A 15,478-nucleotide genomic window follows, 5' to 3' on the forward strand; every position below is an offset into this window, starting at 1 on the left:
AAAATAAAAATAACTTAGAATGCTAACTGAAGAAGATCCTAACTAAAATAACACTTCCTCCTTTTAAATAAAATCATAGGAAGTGGATCATTACTTCTTCCAACTAGTCCTAAATATATTTTACATCTTTCTAATGTTAGGCCAAATATAGAAAGCTAATGTACTGAGAGGGGAGGGGTGAATCAGTACTCCAAAACTTTTCTTTTGTAATAACCTTATTGTTATGCATAAACAGAATAGTGCAGTAACATAAAACAAAACTATAATCAACAGATAACATTCATACATGATTCACTCCATAACACATATATTTTGGTCACGCAGAAAATCTTCGTTAGAGAGAAAAACTGTGGTGGGGATGGCACCCATAACTTCACTACTGCAATAATAAAGAATGCTCGGTTAGAGCTACATTTAGCTATTTCTGATAGCTTACCCTGTTAGGAGTATTAAGATCAGTTAGATCTACCTTACTAAAGGATTTATACAACACTATATAAGTGTAGCACCTGGTTAAAGGATTTACAATTTATAGACTTGGTTAGAGTCTTTTACCCTGTTAAAGGTTTCTCTTACAAATTCAAAATATTACAATATAATCATTACAAATATCTGCAACTTTACATCTGAAATGCTAAAGCAAATTCTATGTGCTCTTAATAAGATTACCTAGCTTGTAGCATACCTCGATAACCCATAATGAAACTCGGTAAACCCTTCTGTTTACTCTGTTCTTCGACCGTTCATTGATAACCTTCTTGGTGACCTCTTTGTGTCTCTATAACAGTCTTCCTTCATGCATACACACTGCTATCTCATTGCATCTCTTATCACATCATATCGTGTCATATATCTAACCTTAGAATCATGCTATATTTATAGATCTCTTACAACAGTGATCTGATTTATTGCTTCGATCTTACAAAAAGATTCTTCGATTAAACAAAATATCTCATAGGTTAGATTGATCTTGTAATCATACACAATCTCCTAGTGCAATTTCCAACACAAAAATGGTTAGATGTGCCTCGATCTTGTAACACGTTTTCATGTGCATGTCAAGGTTCAATGTATCTAGTAAGATGTTTTACTCAGTGAATATCAACTCGGAGAGTTAATTATACCACTCGGTAGCCATGAACCTTTACTCGATAAGAAGCTCAGTGAATATTGTGTTCTGTGACTGCTTTCTTCAGTAACTGACTAGACTGTCCATACCGACTTCTCTATGTGTACTGACTGCATGATTTGGTAATACTAACTGACTAGAATATAGTATGACTTTGGATATGAAACTAATGGCAATTTGATAAGTAGTAACATGTAACACTAAGGAAACCTATTAATTGAATAAAAAAAGTTATTTTTGCATTGACTCCTTTATTCCTTAGTAATACAAATTCTGTATGTACACCAAATGGGTCTTTGGATGGTTTCATTGACTCTAATGGGTCCTGTGTTGGTGAAAATATTAGGGTTTTCACCAAAAGAATGATGAAAACTACTAATATTTACTTTGGGATCGATACATTAAGGAAATATAAGAATTAGACGGATGTAATTCTAATAGATCTAGATTCTGATCTAATTACAAGGGGGTTTTTAAGTGTGCTTCTTCTTTCCCTTAAGTTGAATTGATCTATAATGACGATGCTCAAATTAGGGTAAATATGTTAGAATTGATGTAAAAATGCTTGGACAGTAATTTGTAGTCATTGGATCGAGCCACGAACCAGGATCTAAGGTTTATAAGAGCATTCAGACCCGTTCCCATAAGGAGCTCATCATTTATTAGGAACAAGATGGTGGTGTTGGTATTATGGATGTGTTGCATTGGTTTTGTCATTGATGTCAACACTTGTCAACACTTGAGAACACTTGCAGATCTTTGGTTATGTTCATCGGCATGTTCACTGACTTATGCACAGTCACCGGTATCTAGTTCACCGACAGGTTATATTGTTCACTGACACTGAGGATGATCTATTATCATCTAGAGATTACTTGGTTATGTCAAAGAAAATGTTTGGACACTTGGTTTTGGTGATTTGGTCATTGATCTAATCGAGTTTGTATATTTGTTGTTAGCAGCAAATAGGTCTAGGTTATGGACCGACAAGCATTATCTATTCCAGATCAGCATGACATGTTATGGAGATGATTTTTTATTATTGTAAATGAATTGAGCGGACATCATGCATCGCATCTTGATTCATTTGTAATTGATTTAATTGTAATATCTTAGTAAGCCGACCTACACATTTGGTCTTAGGTTTTGGTATATATGTAAGATTTCATTTATGAGATTATGTGGGAGTAGAGGAGTGGAAAAAGGATTGTAATAAGCTATATGCAAATATAAGCAGAGCTATAGACATAGACATCATTTGAAGATTCACAGAGGCTTTTGGAGAAGGAAAATCAGAGCTTAACTGATACTAAATCCAGCATATGAATGTTACTACTTATCAAGCTACCATTAGTTTTATGATCAAAGTTATTCTATATACTCTAGTCAGTTATCTATACCGAGATATTTAGTCAGTATGCACAGTCTAGTCGGTTATTGAAGAAAGTAGTCTCAGAACGTAGTATACATCGAGCTGTCTACTGAGTATCATTTCATGTCTACTGAGCAGCAAATATGACACACTGAGTGGTTACACACCGAGTGAAACATGTTACCAGATTCATTGAACCTGGACATACCTATGAAAATGTGTTACAAGATCGAGGAACATCTAACAGTTATCACATTGGAAATTGCACTTAAAGATTGTCTATGATTTTGAGGTCATCTTAACCAATGAAATATTGTGCATGGTTATTCATTTGATAAAACATGTTTGTAAGATCGAAGCAATGAATGGATCACTGACATAAAAGATCTATTTATACAACATGAGTTAAGAATTAAAAAAGGTGTGTGCATGAGTGTAAAAAGACTGTTACAGAGACATGGAGGTCACCGAGAAGGTTTTCAGAGAATAGTCGAAGAATAGAGTAAATAGAAGGGTTTACCAAGTTACTATATGGTTTACCAAGGTATGCTATAAGCAAGGTAATCTATTCTAAGCACATAGAATCTGCTATAACATTCCAGATGTAAAGTTGCAGATATTTGTAATGATTTATTGTAATATTTTGAAGTTGTAAGAGAAACCTTTAACAGGGTAAAAGACTCTAAACAAGTCTATAAATTGTAAAGCCTCTATCTAGGTGCAACATTTAGTTTAAGTGTTCTAAAATCCTTTAGCAAGGTAGATCTAACAGATCTTGTTACTCCTAACAGGGTAAGCTATCATAAATAGCTAAACATGTAGCTCTAATCGAGCACTCTTTATTATTGCAGTAGTGAAGTTGTGGGAGCCATCCCCACTGCAATTTTTCTCTCTAACCAAGAGTTTCTGCGTAACCAAAATAAATGTGTTATGGAGTGAATCATGTATGATTGTTATCTATTTGTTTTAGCTTTATATTATGTTACTGCACTGTCCGATTTATGCATAACAGTAAAGTTATTGTTGAAGAGAAGTTTTGGAGTACTGATTCACCCCTCCCTCTCAGTACATGAGCTTTCCATATTGGGCCTTACAATTGGTATCAGAGCTTGAATCTTGGAAAAGGGTTTAACTTCCTAAAGAGAAATATCTTATCAATGGAAGGCTATAAACAATCTCAGAGGATTGTGTATCTGCAAGAAGAGTTGGATCGTGCTAATCAAGTGATTGTAGACATGCAAAGACAAATGCAAAAATCTCTGAAAGTAAGAAGAAGATTATCTGATGATTTGCAAGACTCTCAAGAGTTAGTGGAACAAATTGAGACATCATCTGAGAATAGCATATCTAAAGAAACTGAAGAAATGATTGGAGTATTGAGAGAAAAGAAAAAAATAGTGGTTGATCAACTAAAAGCAATGAAAAGAGAACATGAATATTTCAGCACACAAATGACTAAAAATCTTGATGCATTAAGGATAGCCGAGGATAAAGTAAGAAATATATAAAGAGAGAAACAACAACTTGAAGTCTTAGTATCTGATAAAAATGATGAAATCACAAGGTTGACTAGAATTCAGCAAAATCTATCTGATCAACTAGGTTCTGCACATCATGAAGCAATTCTGAAGGATAATGAGAATCAAGCATTGAAACTTGAAGTATCAAGGTTGACCGATGAACTTGAATCAGAGAAGAAATCCAAAGAAAAATTGAAGAAGAGTTATGAAGCATCGAAGATGTTGGATGAGCAAATGAATACAAGAAGACCCAACAAAGATGCATGACTCGGTTAAAAAGGAAAAGACTACCAAAAAGGGAATTCATACTACCGAGAGAGGAGAATCATCAAAGCAAGCTGGAAACAAGAACAACATCAAAAGAAAGAAGCCTATTTGCAACTACTGTGAAAGTCAAGGTCACATTGCCAACATGTGCCAAATCAGAAAAGGTAAGCAGCCGAATGTCACTAAGTCCAAAGGTTATTGTTACAATTGCAATAAATATGGTCACACATCTAAACAATGTAGGACAAAGTCTATAAACAATTATCAGAAGGAAAAATTCAAAGGGTTTTGTAAAAAATGTAATAGATATGGACATAGTACCAAGAAGTGCTAGTTTAAGCAAATGAACTATATGTGGTACGCACACCGAGCAAATGCTAGAGGTTACCGAACTCACACAAATCCCTACCGACAATATTTTGTAGTACCATGGGATTACAATACAAGGATATGGTGTGAATGTTGTGGAAGATATGGACATATAAGTGCCAACTATTTTATAAGGTTTGGAATGAACAACCAAAGATCATGGAGAAATCCTGATATGGCATGTTTTCATTGTCACAAAGTTGGACATTTAGCTGGAGATTGTAGAGATCAACCTAGAAAAGACACTAAAGAAATAAAAGATAAATTAAAGATGATTTGGAAAAAGAAGGAAATTGTGTCAAATAAAAAAAAGCACCTTACCTACTGAGTTAGGTGCTCCTATTCCAAATTAATCGGTAAAGGTATGAAGGGACTACATTCTATCAAGGTTAAATCTTAACAGTTCCTATTTTATTATGCACTTAATTCAAATTTGCATAATTAAGATGTATTAGTAAGTTTGAAATTCTATCAAAGTCCTTTGAAGTACTTTATAGGAAGCCTATCAAGTCGGTGAATGAAGGAAGTTTGGTTCCTCGGTTAAAGAAAAAAAGGGAAAGAAAGTTAAGTGGAACCGAGTGCATTTAATATTTTTGACCTAACCTGCACGGAGCCTGATAAGGCATATTGTGTACTTAAAAGCATTTTTGCAGTCATTTTCAACTCACCAATTTTTCAAGAGAGCAGAGCAAAGCGAATCCAAGGCGATCAAACCTCCTACAAAGCAAATTCAAGGTATTTACATCAATCTCAATGCATTGTTAAGCTGGTTTACCAATCTTATCAAGTTGCTATTATTTGCTAAGTGTGAAACGTCAGTCGTTTGAAATCCTAAAACCCTAAGGATTCTTTGTTAGCTTTTATCTGAAATCTAAAATGGCGCCTAAGATCCAAGATCCCATTGTTATCAAGAATGTAGAGAAGCCCTCACTAAAATACTCTTTGACTCCCAAAGTTGCATCTAAACCGGATGACAAAACCGTTTTTTCACTCATCCCGGATAGAGTGTTGTTAGTCGAGGATGTGAGATTCTTCACCAAATGTTGCATTGAAGAACTCGGTCATGTTGAAATTAAAGACACCTATGATGAATTATGCACAGATGGTAAATTAAATAGCAAGTATGAGCACATCAAGATCAAGGGATTGACTGAAGCCCTAACCTATCCCCATGTGTTCAAACCCTAGTGGGTCAAGTTTGTTCTAAGAAGAGTTCACGATGATTTCATGTGGCTAGAAGAGAAACCATTTAAGATTACCAAGGAAATTATTCATCTGATTACCGATTACCCTATTTATGATCATGCCCGAGCCCAAAAGATGACATCACAGAAGGAATTGATTAGTTTAACCAGAGTGGAATCAAATTGTAGAGGATTAAAATTGAACAATGTCACAGATGAAGAACTAAAATTTGCCATAAGAGTAATAGGTTACTGTTTCTTCCAATCAGCAAGGGAAAACAGTGTACCCTGTGCAACAGTAGATTACTATTATGTGAATGTTGTGGAACCAAGGACTCAATCTTTGTCACCGATGGGTTACAAGATTGACTTTGACATCACACAATAGCAAATTGATGCATTTCTTACATTACTGAGGCATGCTACTGAGCTAAGGTATGGAACCTATGAGGAAGTGAAGGAAAAGGTAAAGATGAGCATTGTAGTACCCAAAGCTACAAGAAAGTCAACAAAGATGATAAAGGCATTATTAGGGAAATTCGAAGAAGACTCTCCCTCTACACCTGTCAAAGACACCATTGCTATTACCAAAGAGGAATCTGAAGCCCAAGAGGCAGCTATAAAACTGAGCACTGAATTGCCTAAGGGAAAATTGTTGAAGAGAAAGAAACAGGACACATCAAAGGCCTCACCAACTTCACCTCCAAAGAGACCTAACACTAGAGCATCAGTGGCTTCACCAAGTAAGAAAACAAATAGTTTTACTATTCCCAAGGTAACAAAGACCTATAAGAAATCTACTTGGAGACTCATTTTGGCAAAAGAGTCTAGTGATACCGAATCAGAGGATGCAAGCAAATTTCAGATTGTCAAAAGCAAGAAGGTAAATGTACATAGTGTTGAAAAATTCAATGCTAATCTAAAAGAATATGGAGGATTTGGATCATTTAGATATGTTAAGTATGAAACCAAAAATAGTGATAAGAAGAGACAAATTGAAGAAGCTGTCATCTGCACACTTCTAAAATTCCAATTAGCTCCATTGGAACTAGCTAAGTCACTTCTGAATGAACTTTATTTGCATATTGATAATAGGTGGAAGTATGCAGTGGACTCGGAGAAATAGATCAGAGAAAAAAGTCTAGTTCATCTCTTTCCTAACATGTCAGTAGCTGAAATAAAAGAACATTTGACAACCTACAACTCAAAGTTTTTTGTCAAACAAAGAGCCTTAAAACTGATGAATGGACTGTATATTGAAGTGGAAAATGAGACAAAAGAAAAGTGGCAGGAAATCTTTAAAGTTAAGGATGCTGGTGAACAAGCTACAGTTGAAATTATTGATCTCACCAAGGAAGATCCTGATGTTACCGAGCAAGACCCTGCTGAAACCATTCAAATAGATGAAGATGTCATGGATACAGAGGCACCAGAAAAGGAAATGATAGAAGGCAATGCATATGCAAAACTTGTATCTAGTGAATCAATCTTGGAACAAGTTCAACCTTATCCATCGGTCAAACAACCTGTCTCAATCGAAACCCCTCATGACACGGAGCAAGGCACTGAAGGCCACAAGTCTACAATAGGAGAAGGTACTACTCAAGAACAGATCAACCAAGCCACCTCCTTATCTACTACACAAGAGGGAAGCACTCTAGATGGCTTAATATCATTACTGGCTAATATTCAAGCACATAATTCTTTAATGGATAGTGTAAAGAATTCCTTCTCTATCGCTCTCACCGAAGCACAGACCAAGTACAAATCCATTTTTGACCAGTTACCACCCCCGAATGGTAATTAAGTTTTGATATTTGTCAAAAAGGGGGAATGATATGATATAGTATTAGGGGAGTGATACAACATTGAGGGAGTGTAGTATTCAAAGTATCAAACAAAAGGAGTATAGTATACAGGGGGGGTATACCGAGCAAAGCACGCAGAGTATCCAAGAGTAGTGCACCGAGCAGTGAACAGGACAGTAAGAAAACATCACAAGCAACACATAGAACATTGATCATTGATCATGCAAAATCAGAGTTTTGTATAGTATATTGATAAGGGGAGTATATCTGGATATATTATTTCATTGACTATTATATATACTGTTAGTTTAGTCAAATTTTGCAAGTATATAGATTATTGAGTTATAACTTTGAAAGTAGTTTTTGTCAAATATCTCAACTAATGTCAAAAGGGGAGATTGTTACTACTTATCAAGTTGCCATTAGTTTTATGATTAAAGTTATTCTATATACTCTAGTCGGTTATCTCTACCGAGATATTCAGTTGGTATGCACAGTCTAGTCAGTTATTGAAGAAAGTAGTCTCAGATCGTAGTATACACCGAGCTGTCTACTGAGTATCATTTCATGTCTACTAAGCAGCAAAGATGACACACCGAGTGAAATGTGTTACCAGATTCATTGAACTTGGACATACATATGAAAACATGTTACAAGATCGAGGAACATCTAACTGCTATCACATTGGAAATTGCACTTAAAGATTGTGTATTATTTTGAGGTCATCTAACCAATGAAATATTGTGCATGGTTATTCATTCGATAAAACATGTTTGTAAGATCGAAGCAATGGATGGATCACTGACATAAGAGATCTATTTATACAACATGAGTTAAGAATTAAAAAAGGTGTGTGCATGAGTGTAAGAAGACTGTTACAAAGACACAAAGGTCACCGAGAAGGTTTTCAGAGAATAGTTGAAGAACAGAGTAAACAAAAGGGTTTACCGAGTTACTATATGGGTTATCGAGGTATGCTATAAGCAAGGTAATCTATTCTGAGCACATAGAATCTGCTATAACATTCTAGATGTAAAGTTGTGGATATTTGTAATGATTTATTATAACATTTTGAAGTTGTAAGAGAAACCTTTAACAGGGTAAAAGACTCTAAACAAGTCTATAAATTATAAAGCCTCTAACCAGGTGCAACATTTAGTTTAAGTGTTGTAAAATCCTTTAGCAAGGTAGATCTAACAGATCTTGTTACTCCTAACAGGGTAAGCTATCAGAAATAGGTAAACATGTAGCTCTAATCGAGAACTCTTTATTATTGTAGTAGTGAAGTTGTGGGAGCCATCCCCACTACAGTTTTTCTCTCTAACCAAGAGCTTCTGCATAACCAAAATATATGTGTTATGGAGTGAATCATGTATGATTGTTATCTATTTGTTTTAGCTTTATATTATGTTACTACACTATTCTATTTATGCATAATAGTAAAGTTATTGTTGAAGAGAAGTTTTGGAGTACTGATTCACCCCTCCCCTCTCAGTACATTAGCTTTCCATATTGGGCCTAAGAATGAAGATTCTATTTTGAGGAGTACATTATGATTAGATTTAACCATCCAATTGTAGTCAGTGTGACTCCCATTTTGTGATTGAGAAGTGAGCTATAGGAAGTTGGCCTTTTTGCATGTGCAGACCCCATTTGTACACACATACTATCTGTAGTAGTATCATTTGATTGTGGGTAAGGTTTCCCACCTTGGTTTTTCCCCTTACAGGGTTTCCATGTACAAATAACTATGTTATGTGTTGTGTATGTTATTTGTCTTTCTATTTCATGCATTAAACTTTACCAGTACTGTTATTAATTGCTAAACTGTCTACTGGCATTAAAGTTTGGTTTATCGGTATTATGCACTAAGTTTGGATAAGTTAGTTTTGGTTTGAAATCTATAGACAATTAATTCACCCCACCCTTTTAGTTGCCTTCGGGACCTAACAATTGGTCTCAGAGCGTAGTCCTCTTTTTGCAGGAGTTTAACAACTTGAGGAGATCCCATTTCTACTAACTATTTCAGGAAGGACAATTTGAAGATTGATGGAACTAACTATGGTATATGGAAGATCAGAATAGAGACACATCTGAATTGCATTGGAAAGGACATATGGGATGTTACAAAGAATGGCTATGTTGTTTCTACTCAAGGTCAACCTATTCCACCAATCTTGGCTAAAGATGAAGAAAATGATTGCAAAGCAAGAGAAGCACTTTTGAGTGCATTGTCAGATCAACAAATCATGGGATTATCAAACTGATCTACTGCTAAAGCTATTTGGGATAAATTGGAGACATTGAATGAAGGTGATACCACTGTCAAAATTGCAAAATTGGAATGCTTTTGGGTCAGGTATGAAAATGTGAAAAATGGAAGAAGATGAAAGGATTTTTGCTTTTATGGAAAGAGTTAATGAAATTGTTTTGGGTATACAATGGTGTGGAGGATCCTTAAGTGAAGATGAAATTGTTTCTAAAGTTTTAAGAGCTTTTCCATCGGCATAAAAAATGAAAGTAACTACTATTAATGAATTGAGAACAATGCCTAATGCATCAGTATCTAGATATACTTTGGTTGGAAAACTTTCATCTTTTGAAATTAACGAATTTGGTCCTATTGCTTCAATTAAGACAAATTTGGCTTTCAAAGCTTCATCATTTGCAACATCTTCATCATCATCTAAAAAATCTGATTGGAAAGGACTCTATGCTAGAGAACTTGAAAAAATCAGAAGAGAGAATGAAGAACTTGAAGAGCTTGAAGCACTATTTGCAAGGAAAATGCCTAAAGGTCTAATTGGAAGTAAGTATGAAGGTAGAGCACCATTTAAATGTTTTAACTGCAATAAAATTGGTCATATGGCATCTAGGTGTCCTAATAGACGTGCAAGATTGAAAGAAGAAGCTATAAGTGTTGGTATTTTGGTATGGTTTTGTCATTGATGTCAACACCTACTAAAACACTAGCACTTTGGAGATCTAGCAGCATTCATTGGCAAGCAAGTAACTATTGCATAGCTACTGGTATATGGTTCACCGATAGGATATAATGATCACTGGCACTTGAAATGATATGGAACACACTTGGTAATATCAAAGACATCATGTGGACATTTATGTACACTTACTATTTGTAGTAGTATCATTTGATTGTGGGTAAGGTTTCCCACCATGGTTTTTCCCCTTACAGGGTTTCCACATACAAATATTGGTGTCATGTGTTGTGGATGACCTTGTGTTTATGCTTCATGCATTAATCTTTACCGGTATAGCAATTAACTGTTAAAATTGTCTACCAGCATACTTAACTGGTTTATCGGTATTAAGCATTAAGTTGGTTAAGTTATTTTTTATTTGAATTTATTAGACAACTGATTCACCCCCCCCTCTTCAGTTGTCTCTGGGACCTAACATTTGGTATCAGAGCTTAGTCCTCTTTTGCAAAAGTTTAACAGCTTGAGGAAATCCAATGTCTACTAATTATTTCAGGAAGGATAGTCCTAAACTTGATGGAACCAACTATGGCATATGGAAGATCAGAATGGAGACACATCTAAATTGCATTGGTAAAGACGTTTGGGAAGTTACAAAGAAAGGTTATACTGCTGGTGTACCTGGTCAACCCAATCCAACTAACTTGGCTAAAGAGGAGGAAAATGATTGCAAAGCAAGAGAAGCACTTTTGAGTGCATTACCAAATCAACAAATTATGGGATTATCAAATAGGTCTACTACTAAAGCTATTTGGAATCATTTGGAAATACTGAATGAAGGAGATTCCATAGTCAAAATTGTAAAACTTGAAAGCTTCCGGGTCAGGTATGAACATCTGAAAATGGAAGAAGATGAAAGGATTTCTGCTTTTATGGAAAGAGTAAATGAAATTGTTTTCGGTATTAAATGTTATGGAGGAACCTTAAGTGAGGATGAAATTGTTTCAAAAGTTTTAAGAGGATTGCCACTGGCATATAAAATGAAGGTTATTGCTATAAATGAGTTAAGAACAATGCCTAATACATCAGTAACTAGGGATACATTGATTGGGAAACTTTTAGCTTTTGAAATTGAATAATTTGGTCCTGTTGCTACTATTAAGACAGATTTAGCCTTTAAAGCATCAACATAATTTGCTCCATCATTTCAAAAATCTGATTGGAAAGCCTTTTATGCAAGAGAACTTGAAGAAAGAAGGAAAGAAAATGAAGAACTTGAAGCACTATTTGCAAGGAAAATGCCTAAAGGTTGAGTTGGAAGTAAGTATAAAGGTAAAGCACCCTTTAAATGTTTTAACTGCAATAAGATTGGTCATATGGCTTTAAGATGCTTTGATAGACATGCTAGACTAATAGAAGAAGCTAGAAGAACATACAAGCCTAATCCTGAATATCAGAGATACAGATTTAAGAAGAACAAAGACAAATCTTGTTACATTGCTGATGAAGGTGTGACTGATGATTCTGATGAGGATCCAACAGACAATGGATGTTTTTTTGTTGCTATAACAGAAGATCAACCGACACCTACTGCTCAATCAGTAGAACAAGCCCTAGTAGCTAGAGTTGAAGTAAAGGATGAATGGATCATTAACTTAGGATGCTCACATCATATGACAGGAGACAAAGGTAAATTCTTGAACTTTCAAGAATACAATGGAGGTTTAGTTAGATTTGGAGATGACAAAGCCTATTCAGTCAAAGGTAAGGGTAAAATATCTCTTGATAGTAAGCATAACACTGACAATGTTTACTATGTTGAAGGATTAAAGCATAATCTTTTAAGTGTTGGTCAATTAGTTGAGAAAAGATTTCAGTTACAATTTAAAAATGGAAAATGCAAAATCATGAATAGAACTGGTTTGGAAATTGCAACCGGTAATTAGACTAGAGGTAATATCTTTCATTGAATAACAGTGAAAAGACATGCTTGATTGCACATATAGATGAAAGTTGGTTATGGCATAAGAGAATCTGTCATGTAAACTTTGATTGCATGGTGAAGATCAGTACTACTAAGGTAGTTAGAGATCTACCTAAAATTGTCAAACCTCAGAATGCAATATGTAAGGAATGTCAATTTGGAAAACAAGTTAGAGCTAGTTTCAAAAGTATTCCAGAAAAATCCAATAATGCTCTTGATTTGATTCACACTGATTTATGTGGTCCAACTAGAACTAAAAGCTTACAAGGTGATAGATATTTCATGCTAATCATTGATTACTATTCTAGAATGTGTTGGGTTACTTTTCTCAAAGAAAAATTAGAAGCACTTGGAAAGTTCAAACTATTCAAAGCAATGGTTGAAAATGAAACTGGTAAGAAAATCAAATGCTTAAGATCAGATCAAGGAGGAGAATTCACATCTAAGGACTTTAATACATTCTATGAAGTGAATGGAATCAGAAGACAACTATCAGCACCTTAGACACCACACCAGAATGGAGTTGTTGAAAGGAAAAATAGAACTATCTTGGATGTAGCAAGAAGTATGTTATTAGAAGCAAATTTACCATGTGTATTGGAGAGAAGCAGTCAGCACAACGGTCTATACATTCAACAAAGTTCACATCAAAGGTGAAACCGGTAAGAACCCTCATGAACTATGGTTTGGTAATACTCCTACTCTTAAGTCTTTCAGAATTTTTGGAAGTAAATGTTATATTAGAAGAGATGAGTATATTGGAAAATTTGATCCTAGAAGTGACGAAGGAATATTTCTTAGTTATTCATCTAAGAGCAAGGCATATAGATGTTTTAACAAGATATTGTAGAAAATTATTGAGAGTACAAATGTAAAAATTGATGAACAATTCAAAGGAACTTCAAGGTATATAGACTCTGAACCGGCAATAGAAATTGTGACAAATGAACCTACACTAAATCCACTGGTATAAAATGAAGATTCAGTTACCCCAATGCCATCTAAGGATTCCATAATAACTGAGGAACAATAGCAAACATAGCCACCCTGGTATGTAAGATTGAATCATTCTGAAGATCAGATAATTGGAAATAAATTTAAAGGAGTTATGACAAGAGGAAGATTGGCAAATGAAGAGGTATGTCTTATTTCTCAAATTGAACCATCATTTGTTAATGAGGCATGTGAAGATAAATTTTAGATTAAAGCTATGGAAGAAGAATTAGAACAAATTGAGAAAAATAACACTTGGACAATAGTTCCTCGGCCTAAAGATAAAAATGTAATTGGAACCAAATGGGTATTCAGAAACAAACTTAATGAAGATGGTAAGGTTGTTAGAAATAAAGCAAGACTAGTGTGTAAGGGATATTCTCAGAAAGAAGGAGTTGATTACAATGAAACCTTTGCACCGGTAGCTAGAATTTAAGCAGTCAGATTATTCTTGGCTTTTACAGCACACAAGAACTACAAAGTTTATCAAATGGATATTAAATGTGCATTTTTGAATGGAGATATTGAAGAGGAAGTATACATTGAACAAACTGATGGATTTTCTTTGACAGATGACAATGATATGGTTTTCAAGTTAAGAAAAGCTCTGTATGGATTAAAACAAGCTCCAAGAGCTTCATATGCAAGATTGCATAAGTATCTTTTAAAGATTGGTTTTACTAAAGGAAATGCATACATCAATTTATATTACAAAATAACTAATGATGACATCTTTATTATAGAAGTATTTGTTGATGATATAATGTTTGGAGGAGAAGATGGTTTATGTAAGGATTTTACTAGTAAAATGCAGCAAGAATTTGAAATGTCTATGATTGGAGAAATAAAATTCCTTTTAGGATTGCAGATTTCACAGACTGATAAAGGTATATTCTTGAGTCAATCCAAATACTTGGAAGAGTTAGTAAAGAAATTTGGGATGGATAACTCTAAATTGGTAAGCACACCTATGACTACACATGACAAATTATCTCAAAGGGATGAATCTACACCTGTTAATCCAACTAGATACAAATCTATGATAGGAGGTTTACTGTATTTGACACAAACCAGATCTGATATTATGAATGCAGTATGTGTTGTTTCTAGATTTCAAAGTAATCCTAGAGAAAATCATGAATCAATAGTAAAAAGGATTTTCCGGTACTTACAAGGCACTATAAATCTTGGACTATGGTATCCTAGAGATGAAAACTTTGAATTATGTGCATACACAGATACAAATTGGGTAGGAGATGTGGATGATAGAAAAAGCACCACCGATGGAGCATTCTTTCTTGGAAATAGACTAGTTTCTTGGTTGAGTAAGAAACAAAGTTGTACATCTTTATCAATAGCAGAATCAGAATATGTTGCAGCAGCAACTAACTATACACAGGTACTATGGCTGAAGCGAATGTTGAAAGACATAAAGGTAAAATGCAAGGAACCTATTACTATATATTGTGATAACACTGCATCAATTGATATATCTAAGAATCTAGTACTACATTCTAAAACAAAACATGTTTCTATCAAACTCAATTTTCTAAGGGAAAAAGTTGAAGAAAAAGAGATAAAACTGGTTTATGTGAATACTAAAGAACAACTTGTAGATATTTTCACAAAACCTTTGCCTAAGGAGACTTTTGAATATCTCAGAGATCAGCTTGGAGTCATACCACCACCGGTAGAGACTTAGACAGTTGATGATTGTCATCAACCGGCAGAATTAAAAGATAAATCTTTTACTCCGGTCTTTAATGAGGAAGCTACTTATCAGGGGGAGTAGTTGGTATATTGAATTGATTGGTATTTTGTATATGAACTTGGTTTTATTATAACTTTGGCATTTGATGTCAAAGGGGGAGAGATATCTATGGCATGGATAACACATGTTGCTCCCAGGGGGA

The sequence above is a fragment of the Cryptomeria japonica genome, chromosome 1 (genome assembly GCF_030272615.1).
Source record: "Cryptomeria japonica chromosome 1, Sugi_1.0, whole genome shotgun sequence".
Classification (NCBI taxonomy): Eukaryota; Viridiplantae; Streptophyta; class Pinopsida; order Cupressales; family Cupressaceae; genus Cryptomeria; species Cryptomeria japonica.